The sequence below is a fragment of the Microtus pennsylvanicus genome, chromosome 3, assembly GCF_037038515.1.
Source record: "Microtus pennsylvanicus isolate mMicPen1 chromosome 3, mMicPen1.hap1, whole genome shotgun sequence".
Classification (NCBI taxonomy): Eukaryota; Metazoa; Chordata; class Mammalia; order Rodentia; family Cricetidae; genus Microtus; species Microtus pennsylvanicus.
In genome coordinates this window covers 102,364,772-102,376,519 of record NC_134581.1, presented here as the reverse complement: position 1 = coordinate 102,376,519, position 11,748 = coordinate 102,364,772, and the positions used below count along the sequence as shown (strand labels likewise).

Here is an 11,748-nt window from a genome sequence, read left to right as displayed (position 1 = left end):
AATGTGATCTATATACACAATGGAATTTTTGCCAGCCATAAACAATGAAATTGCATTATGAGTAAAATAGATAAAACTATGAAGCATAATATTACATAATGTAAGATACACTCAGATTGAATAATAATACTTTTATCTAACAATCAGAACACACACATACATGTATATATGATAGAGGAAGTGACAGTGTCACGTACTTGAATTAAAATGTCTTTATGAAACCCATAACACAAAGAAAAATAACACCATTTGTACCATAAATATTATATTATGTTTCAGAAACATTATTTGATATATGTGAGTGTGATAATTAGGAAAACTATTCACTCACCTGTTTTTCATAAGACACAGAGTTATTAGAAGCAACCATAAAATGTGTCTTATTAATTTATTTGCTTAGTACTGAAATGTTAAATTTTATTCAATAAGCAGGGATAAAGTGTTTTAGCTGTATTTTAAAGATTTCAAATATAGGAACATCTCTGCAATAGCTTAAGTTGCATCACCTAAATATAATCCTCTCCAGGTGTTGTAAGTATAACATGGCCAATAAAAGTCTGTAGAAGTTTTCAGGGTATGTGATAATTAATGAAAAAATAGGTCATGAGTTGGAGAGAGACCAAGAAGGGGTTTATTGGAGGGTTTTGGGGGGGGGAGTTAAATGGGGAATTATGTAATTATAGTGTAGTCTCAAAAATTAAAACAAATCCATTTTTAAAATTCTGTGAAAGTTCATAAGAACAAAGGGAAAGTCACCATTGGCTAGGAAACACTAGCACTGTTTAAAGTTTCTATAATCTTGAAGGTGGTGAAAGCTGTCAGGACAGCCAAGAGTCTGGGGAGGGTAACAGAGACAAACACAGGGAGCAATGTCTTCAGGTCGGTTCTCCTCAAAGCTGGGACTATTATCTGCAACCTCCGACTTGCTTTCTTTTAAGGATTCCTCATGCTCAGAAATTGAGGCAACAGTATTTGAATTAAAACGCTTGTCAGTAGCACTGTTGTAGAGATGGTTGCCCTCTGGGATGGTGGCTTGTGAGATTTGTGTTCTCAGGAGGCTGATGAATCAATCACAATGACTGGCTTACATTTCATAGCTGAGTGGAACTGCACAGGGAATAGATAACAGTACCAGCTCATGCTGCTCAGAGCTCTCCATGTGCAAGTTACAAGAGGACTTTATTATCACACAGCTGCTGGCTGAGCATGAAACCAGCACAGAAGGTAATTATAGGATTTGAATGTTTAATGGCAAGAGCCTTGATGACCTGATGTATCTATCAGAACTGTTTGCTCATATATGCTTTCCTGAAAGATCCAATAATCAGAGTGTGGCTGCCTGTAAGAAACCCTAGCAACTCATCTCACAGAGTACTTAATATCTCATCAAGCCTCTTTATGATCAGTATTTTTTTCTTATCTTACTCTAGAGATGTGGGACAATGTTAGTTTTTTTCAGGCGGTAAAGTGTTTTGTAAAGTATGCAGTAATTCTCTTCTTTGGTGTAGTCATTTATTCTTATTTATTTCTGTTTTGTATTAATAAATAAGAACATTTCCATGACTCAATAAAAACTTATAGAGGAAAGCTGGTGATGATGTAGAGGAACGTGCCCTCTCTATGAGGATGGGGCAGGGCCCAAGTCAGCCTTTTTTGCCTGCACCAGTGCTGCTCTGACTACACTGTATTCACTCAGAGCCTTCAGGCTAGTGCCACCATGATCCTCTACCAGGACCTCATCAGCCATGACAAGATGTTTTCCTATATCTACAAGATCTGGGACATCACAAACTTGCTGGGCCTGAAGGTGGAGGAAAAGATGGTCAGTAGAACAGACTTGTTCAATTGGTGGAACTACTTCTGCTGAAGGCCCAGAGTATGAAGATACTAAAACTACAGTAGTCGCCTTTGCTGATATTGTCATGAACCACCACTTAAAAGAAACCAGCTTCACAAAAGAAACCTACAAAAATCACATCTTAGATTACATGAAATCAATCAAAAGCAAACCTGAAGAACAGAAACCAGGAGTAAAGTCTTTTATGACTGGGGCTGCAGCAGAGCAAATCAAGCACATCCTTGCTAATTTCCAATAACTCCCAGGTTTCATTGGTGAAAACAAGAGTTCGGATGGCATGGTTGCTCTCCTGGACAACCATGAAGATGGTGTGACTCCTTTCATGATTTTCTTTAAGGATGGCTAAGAGATGGAAATGCATTAACAAGCCACACAGCACCAGACTTAGGACAAATGGAACTGAAGCAACTTTGGGCTTTTATTTTGACAACAATTTATTTGGAGTGGAGACTTTTTTTTTTTTAAGAAAAACATGTTTTGTAGGTTGTCTAAAAATAAAGCACATTTAAATTTACTTAAAAATATAAAAGAAAAACATACAGAAAATCAAATTTGCTGTCTCAACTTCCTCACAAACTGTGTGCTTAGGTTCTATGGAGGACTTTTCCTTTGATTATTGGTAGGCCTCTCTGAATTTGACTTAATATTTTGACAGAGACATCTATTTCCCAACTTCATTAGCATGTTCATGTGTTGACAGACATGAGTGACTGAATGAGTGGGTGATTGCGTGACACCATCAACAATGAGTGTTGGCTACTGTATTATAACTTCCCTTGTTTAGAATTTTGTTCAAAAAAGATTAGATGACTCTTTGCTATAAATGCTATAGGACTAAGTCTAATGTGTGCTTTAAATTTTTATTTTTTATTTATTTTGTTTTTTCGAGACAGGGTTTCTCTGTGGCTTTGGAGCCTGTCCTGGAACTAGCTCTGTAGACCAGGCTGGTCTCGAACTCACAGAGATCCGCCTGCCTCTTCCTCCCAAGTGCTAGGATTAAAGGTGTGCGCCACCACCACCCGACTCTGCTTTAAATTTTTAGATGTTTAAATTTGTGGTATTCTCACACATGTTAAAATCTAAAATCAGTTTAGAAGGGCGAAGAGCTAGCAGAAGAATGCAGTGTAGGGAAGGTCACGGGGAAGGGGAAACAGAGAGGACTGCTCACATTAGCAAATTTGTTGTGGATTATTGTCTAGACTTGAGGAGCAATGAGGCAAGAACTAATCTTATATTTAGTGCTCCACACCACACTTCTTAAAAGGCATTAGGCTTTTTCCCATTCTCTCTTCTTACTCTGTTCAGAAACGAAGGAACAACCTGACTTTCAATTTCCCTTTGACAACAATTTTAAGTAAGATGACAAGATTTTGATTTGTAAGTAAATCACAATTTAGCACTAGACTTTCATAATCACATAGAAATCAAACTATTAAAAATATCATAGATGCAGAGCCATAAGCTCAATTAGAAAATAGAAGTAAAATTTTGATGCAGTAACTTAAGCATTACCTTGAAAAATCTGGAAAAGAATAATCGAAAGGTAAATGAAGTAACAAAATAAAAAAGAAACAGCCAAGGTAATGATCATATTTTTAACAAAAACCATGCTGGTATTATGTACTGGCTGGTTTTATGGGTCAACTTGATATAAGCTAGAGTCATCAGAGAGGAAGGAGCTTCAGTTGAGGTAATAAATGTCCCCATGATATCCAGCTATAAGGAATTTTCTCAATTAATGGTGAATGGGGGAGGGCCCAGCCTATTGTAGGTGATACCATCCATGGGATCATAGTTCTGGGTTCAATAAGAAAGCAGACTGAGTAAGCCAGGGGAAGGACGCGAGTAAGCAGCACCACTCCACAGTCTCTGCATCAGCTCCTGCCTCCAGGTTCCAGCCATGCTTCAGTTTCTGTCCTGACTTTCTGATCTGAACATCAACGTGGAAGTGTAAGCTGAAGAAGCCCTTTTTTCCTCAACTCACTTTTTGGGCATGGTGTTTTCTTGCAGCAAAAGGACACCCAAACTAAGACACATTAATTAAATGCATTTTACCTAGATGATCAGGGATAATGTCAGAAATAATCAATATCAGGAATGAACAATGAGGTGAGGACTGATAACATTTTAGGAAATACTTTAAAAGTTTATATAAATGAACAAATTCCTTGAGAGGCTATAGTTACCAAAACCCACTGAAGAAGGCTGAGATAAAATATTCTAATAATTTAATTCCATGTGCAGATGGTTCATCTAAATATCTTTTAAATTTTTTAATTATATACAAACTATTGTAGCAAATAGAAAAAAAGGAAATGGACTCTAATTTTATAAATTCAACCTTGTTCTAATATTGAAACAAATTTTAACTAAACAAACATACTAGAATAAAGCTGCATAATATCTCCATAAATGCCCAATGGGAATGACACTTTACATGTTAGTGAAATGTGGAAATAGTTTCTCCAGTCAATGACCCTCCTGAATATATTAACTCACGTTCTATTGTGTGTCAGGAAATCTTCAAAAGAGGACATTAAACAGGGACTTAAACCATGTGATTTAAAGTTAATTCATGATGATTAATAGATTATCTTTCTCTTCTAAATTTATGATTATGCTACCTTGGAAGAAATTTAACTGTATCTTTTGATTTCATAGGTAAGAACTAATAAGTAAGGAAAGTCCTTGCCCATGGTTCCACAACTATTTAATTTTAATATTTATTTTGAGCTTATGCAATAATAAAGATATTAACTGAATATTAACAAATCTGTCTTAAAAAAGGTAAAATAAGACTGAGCTAACAACTGATCTGTAGCTCAATGAACTTAAAATAGCAGATTTTTGTTTTGTTTTTGTTTTTTTGAGACTTGATATGTGTGTGTAGCCCTTGCTGTCCTGGAGCTGGAGACTTGCTTGTCTCTGCTTACTCAGTTCTGGGATTAAAAGTGTGTTCCACCACCACTTAGCTAAAATAGTAGACTTTTTTTTTTTGGTCTTTTTCTTCCTACAGACTCAACAAGCTCAGTAAGGTTTCTGTTCATCGCTCTTAAGGTGATGGTAGAGACAGTGCTTCAGACACTCCCAGTAACAGCCATGGGAATGAAGGCCATCTGTTTCAGGTCACAGATCAGTTCAGCATTCATGACCACATAATAACTCTGGGAGTGTGTTGAGGGCTTCAGTTCTAAACGAAAGAAGAAAAACCTTAGATTGAGGCTGCTGAGAAAGTCAGAGAGCCCTGTATTTTTACACAGTTGTTTCTGGTTCTCTATTTCTAAAGGGGAGGATACTACAGCATCAATTTTGGAGGAGCACCTTTTATCTGGTTATATGAGCTTGAGATTTGTTCATTAAGAGCACTGATTAAGATTTAACTTCTTAAGAATTAGTTAATGAATAATTAAGAATGCATTAATTAATTAAGAATATTAAATCTTTCTTAATAACTAACAACTCATGGTGGATTGGTATATAGGGTCACATTACTGTCCATTCTACTCAGAGCTAATGAGGAGTGACAAGGTGTCCCCTAGTCTTTATGAGCTTAAAAGAACAATTGATTTAAATTTAGAAATTATTTATCTGTATGAGTGTGTATGTGTATGCACGTGTGAATGTCACTACATGTGTGTACATGTACATAGAGGTTGGAGGATGAACGCTGATTTGGTCTGTTCCTTCCTCCTTGTTGACAGGAGTTCTCCTTGTGGTTGTATGTGTCAGTCTCGCTGTCTCACAAGCACACACGGATAGTGTGCTTCACTGTGTAGTGACACCTCTCACTTTCATGTTGACATTAGCTACTCTCAACAACACAGAATTTAGCAGGAAGAGCAAAGACTCTGGGACCAAATCGGTGTGAAGATGTCTCCCCTTGCTCTTGCGATGGGGAACGCTATCAGTTGAGGTGGGAGTACTAGCAGTAAGCATGAAGAACAAGACCCATGTGCATCAATTTAGAGGGTCAAGTTTGCAGTGATGTGGAGACCTCTTCATTCAGAAGATGAGCTCCCACAAGCAAATCTATGTAAGAATGTCTTGTGGGAGATGAGCATGCTTCACATATTGAGAGGGACTCATAATGGTTCAGAAAATTTCTTAAGAGAAGTATGAACACTGTAGGGAGGGGTCAGCAGGACTCAGATTACAAAAACAAAGAGTTGAGGAGGGCTTTTTGGGTCATAATGCTTAAAAATCATTTGAGCTTTTGAGATGTATTTACAATGGAGAACAGTCTAGTTTAAGAGGGATTAAGGAGAGGCTGAGGAGGAGATAATGAACAAGAAATTTCAGTTCGTAATCCTGATACTTCAACAGTAGCTGTGAGACCCTGGAGAAGTTAGTATAGCTCAGTCCATGTCAGCATGGTCTTCTGTAAATTAGAAGCAGTCATATATGTTTCAAAATAATATGTCAGAGAATAAGCCTATATAAAAATATCAAATATAATCATACTATTATCCCTTTCATCTTCCTCTGCTATCATTTTTAACCTGAAAACATGCATTGTCAAGAGACTTGGGATACTCTGCTAATGAGATGCCATGGCGAGACTGGAGAGCAGGAATTAGATCATGGCAACTTTGAAAGGGAAAAGCAATAGTGAGCCCAGTTGCAAGGACTCTCCTTTAGAGTTCTATCTTCACTCTCTGAAGCCAGTAGCATGATTAATAAAAACCTAGAGATAGATATTGGGATCAGAAAAGCAAAATAGCCAGCCCCTGGCTCTTACCTCTACCTCAATCTGATATGGCGATCCTGCCTCCAGGAATCTCATAGTGAGGCTTGCTGAGAGCTGTCTCCTCCCATCTTATGTACCTCTTTAGAGCTAGGATTAAAGGTGTGCACCATAACCGCCTGGTTTATATAGAAAACTAGTATGGCTACTGGAATTAAAAGTGTGTGTCATTACAGTCTCTAAGGCTGACCAGGGGGGCTGCAAGCTTTATTTATTAAAATACAAATGAAATATCACTACAGCAGTGTCTCCATCCTTATTGATCATTCCTAACAACATGTCCTCTTCCCTTAACCTCAGGTTTGGTTTCTTATTGATTACACTTGCTGCAACTGACTCTTTCTGTTTTAGATCATTCCCACCAGGTACAACAATCTACCCCACTCTCCATTTACATCTTATTATTAAAATATGTGTTGGATATGGAATTACTTTCTGTATTTTGTTAAATAAATGGTTTTCTTTCTCTTACAAGATAGTATATGGGGCCTGGAGGGGTGACTCAGCTATTAAAGCCTAGGCTCACAACCAAAACTATCAGACAGTATTTGAACCCAAAATAGAATTTTAAGTAAACATTTTTTTTTACTGTTTCTTATAAATAGTGACAAGATTCAAATGAACAAGTTTGGCGTTAATCTACCAAGAAACTAAGAGCATACCCGGAACTTGACTGGATGCTTTAGCAGTTGCTGCTACGTCTGTGAACTGTGGTTAGCCTGGCAGAACTGTTATGATGAGAATAGGGGCAGTGGGTTATTTTCAGTCAGAAATTAATTTAGCCATCAAATGATTATTGTTTGTAAAGACAGTAATTTTATTTGTAATCATAGTGGGATGGAAGGAAAGCACCTCTTTATCGCACATTTGCACAAATTTAGGAATATGTATATTGAAGAAACTGAAATTTTCAATGTTTATGGTAAGACCCAGTAATTGCACCTGTTTTTCCTTTTCAACCTGTTACTGTGGACTAATTTCAAAAATATTACTTCTGCCATCTTGGAATAAAGGAATTGCATCTTTTTGTTGCTTCTTTCTTTTATTTTATTCCATTGATAAAAAGAATGACTCTGATGTGGATATGGAGATCTGCCTTTTCCACTTTGCCTTTTAATCGTATATTTAACAAATTATATGTAGATCTCTCATACTCAGAATTTGTCTTTTATACTTAGTTCCTATTCTCTAGGATAAAGTACATAGCCAGTCAATTTCCAGGTTTTGAGATGTATTGAGATCTAGCATAATGCAGATATGAAACATACAATTCTCTATGACTACACCACAAGGATAGCTATGCAGCTGCAAATATCAGGGAACCTGTTTATTGACTATTTTCTTAATCAGAAGGCATTTTACCCAGGGAAGCCTTGCATGAGTGAAGTCTCATGAATAAATACAATACTGGGAGGCGAAGAATGTCACATTCACAGACCATTGAAGCTATACATCTGAAGTAATTGAGGAACACCGTGGGAAGAGATCAGAGGAGAAACCCAAGAACAATTCAGCCCAGGCAAAGAACTTAGGCACTTGCTGTTTTATTATTTATTTTACTCCTGACAAAATCATTTTATTTTTTATCATTTGTACAATATTTTTACAAACAAATGTCACCTTTTGGACCTAGACTTCTGAGTCTGATTTTAATTCTCAGTGGAGAGTAGAGGGAGATATTATCTATGAAGCACCAATCTCAAGTCACTTACAGTCAGATCTTTTTGGTCAATTCATACTTAATGTTTAATGAAAGTTTATTGTTAGGGAAGCATATATAAACTTGCCTGAGTCCATTTGTGTATTTTGTTCTCAATTATAGTAGGCGATATATATGCTTTCTAAGTGTAACAATGGAATGTGATATCCCTGCCTTTACCCAACAACTGGGGGAATTTGGGGAAACAGGATGGTTGGGAAAAAGGAAGGTTGGATAGGGGAACAGGGAAGCACAAATCTTAGTTAAGGGGTTGGCAAGAGACTTAAACCTAGAGTGGCTCCCAGGAGCCCAAGATGATGTCCCCAGTTAGTTCCTTGGGCAGCTGAGGATAGGGATCCTGAAATGATCCTATCCTGTAGCAATACTGATGATTATCTTGCATATCACCATAGAACCTTCATCTGGCGATGGATGGAGATAGAGACAGAGACCCACACTGGAGCACCGGACTGAGCTCCCAAGGTCCCAATGAGGAGCAGAAGGAGGGAGAACATGAGCAAGGAAGTCAGGACCACGAGGGGTGCACCCACCCACTGAGACGGTGGGGATGATCTATTGGGAGCTCACCAAGGCCAGCTGGACTGTGACTGAAAAAGCATGGGTTAAAACTGGACTCTCTGAACATGGCGAACAATGAGGGCTGATGAGAAGCCAAGGACAATGGCACTGGGTTTTGATCCTACTTCATGTTCTGGCTTTGTGGGAGCCTATCCAGTTTGGATGTTCACCTTCCTAGACATGGACGAAGGGGGGAGGACCTTGGACTTTCCACAGGGCAGGGAACCCTGACTGCTCTTTGGACTGGAGAGGGAGGGGGAGAGGAGTGGGGGGAGGGGGAGAAGGGCGGGAGGAAGGGGAGGGAAATGGGAGGCTGGGAGGAGGCGCAAACTTTTTTTTTCTCAATAAAAAATTAAAAAAAAAACAGACAACAAAGTCAAGTGCCGGAAGACACTGTTTCGTATAAAATTCCTGTAAATTGAAACTTTTCCTAAGTAAGTGAGTTGAGGTTCATATGATTCATGAAGCTAACAAACCTCTAGAATCCCATAAAGCTGAAATTTACAATTTTGGCAGGCCCTCCTCCCCAAGGTTGTATAAACAGGAAGAAGATAGTTGCTGTGGAGAAAAGACACTCTCCAACCTGTCAAGAACACTACAAGCAGCGCAGGGAGCTCCTAGGATGCCGCTTTCACGAGCTGTCTCTTAGGCAGCACTGTCACACACTGTCTGTGAGTCATCTGTGCTTCTGGAAGTAACTCCTCACCACATTCTGTGACCCCCTTACTAAACTAGCTCATTGGCTCACAAAGTGGGATTTTGGCAGGACCCTTACTTTGGTCTGTCATCAGTGCATTATGCATGGTGAATAGACATTTATTTGTGTCCTCCCCAGTAAAAGTTACACAAAACATATGTATCACACAAAATTACTTGTTAGTGCTGGAATTTGGGGGAAAAAAAGGTGCCTGCCTGCAGATCATCTGCAGTTTTTGCTCTTAAGTTCTGACACTATGTTTTTTCAAGAAGTCTTATTGTCCATCTTCTTAAAAGTAAATACTTATTCTAGACACTCCTAAACGTATCAGACTATCATTTTGAATATAGCTTTTGGTTAAAAAAAAGGGGGTGGTATACAATGATTTTATGTATAGATACATTCATGGAAGTGTCAAGATGAGTTTGAGGGTGGTTTATTTATTGAAGAGAAGATTTATCTTTGTAGATATCATGATGGACCATGAGGTCTGTCAATAATTTCTTGAACTGTAGTCATGTTCCTTTATAGAATAGCAAAACCAAATATAAGGGTCCCGAGATTTTGTCAAAAGCAAAAGTATTTTCAATATGCAATGAAAAACCATTAATTCAAAATCAATCTTAGTCTGAGTCCAAGGTGTTGCTTGTTCATGTTGCGTAGATAGTCAAACATCCCCGTAGTCTTGATTCTAGGTCAAGATACACAGATTGTTGCACTGTGCATGCCAGCCTAGTTCACACTGTCAGGACACACTCCCTACGGCATGGCAGATCAGATAGAATCTATGTTGTGAACTGGGAATTTTTTATTGTACATGCAAATTTTTATGCTCCTATAGAAACATGGTTGTTTAATTATAGAAATCAAATTGAGTATTTTTATGTTGTTATTCCTCAACATGTAAATACAAAACAAGTATAGTTTATTTTTATTATTTTTGAAAGGACTGAATTCAGGTAATACACACAAGCAATATAAGACTTTATAAAGCCAATTGTTATTCAGTTGTAATTCTGTCATGGATTCTTCATTTTAGGGTAAATAATTGTATAAGAATTTATTTGATACTTAAGGTAAAATCCAATGTGATGCTTCCCAGCTTTAGAGTGACTAACTATATGGAATTTCATTGGATAGATAGAAATGCATATGCTTAATTTTGCTGTGTGATTTTTTAAAAAAAATTTCTTTGCAAGTTTTTAATAATAAATATTAATTTAAATGTGTTATTTAGACTATAGTGTACTACAATATTTGTTTATAAAAATTTTACTTGAATTGATGACCTGAACTTCATAAAAATTGTTAAGTTAGGATTAGGGGAAAATTGCTAAAAAATACTTTTGTCATGTTGTAGTACACATTTATGTGTAAACACATATATAACTTTAATAATTATAAAATTGAAATATCACTCATCTCTGAAAAATATCAGATATTATATATGTTCTGTATCACAACGAACTTCCATAATAAATATACAGCCAAAAATTAATCCTTGGTATAAATATGAGAAAGACTATATGTAGTCGGAAGTTTTTGTCCTGCCTGGTTCCTCAGCCATTCAGTCCCAAAGAAGCATACAGAGGCTTATATTAATTATAAACTCTTTGGCCTATTAGCTCAGGCTTATTATTAACTAGCTCTTACAAATCCAATTAACCCATAATTTTTATCTAAGTTTATATGCTCCAGCATATGTCTATAAGAAAATGAAACAGTTTTTGCTTATTATAGTATAAAGCATATTATAGGTATATCAAACAATTCTACAGGTCAGGAAGTTGTAGAAAGATCAAATGGAACTATAAATTATATGTTAAATAAAGAGAAAGAGATGATAAGTATCTCCAAAAATAGATTGCACAATGCTTTGCTAACCTTGATGTTTTTAATGCTAATGAGAAAGGAACAGCAGTTTCAGAGAGACACTGGACAACAGAAACAACCTCTGAATTAAATTAGCTGGTGTATTTCAAGGATATATTGAGATTAGAATGGAACAAGGAGATGTCCTATGTTGGAGAAGGGGTTTCACTTTTGTTTCCACAGGAGAAGAAAAGCTATGAATACCATCAAAATTAATTAAGATTCAATTTGATAAAGAGAAAACTCTTGATAAAGAGTTAGACAATTCATCCACACAGGTGAAAATCCTTCAAGTTCTA

At 37.0% G+C, this 11,748-nt stretch overlaps 1 pseudogene; it reads left to right on the top strand.

Moving 5' to 3' along the window:
• Positions 1 to 1,717: 1,717 nt before the first annotated feature.
• Positions 1,718 to 2,222, top strand: LOC142846865 (translationally-controlled tumor protein-like; annotated as a pseudogene).
• The last annotated feature ends 9,526 nt before the right edge of the window (positions 2,223 to 11,748 follow it).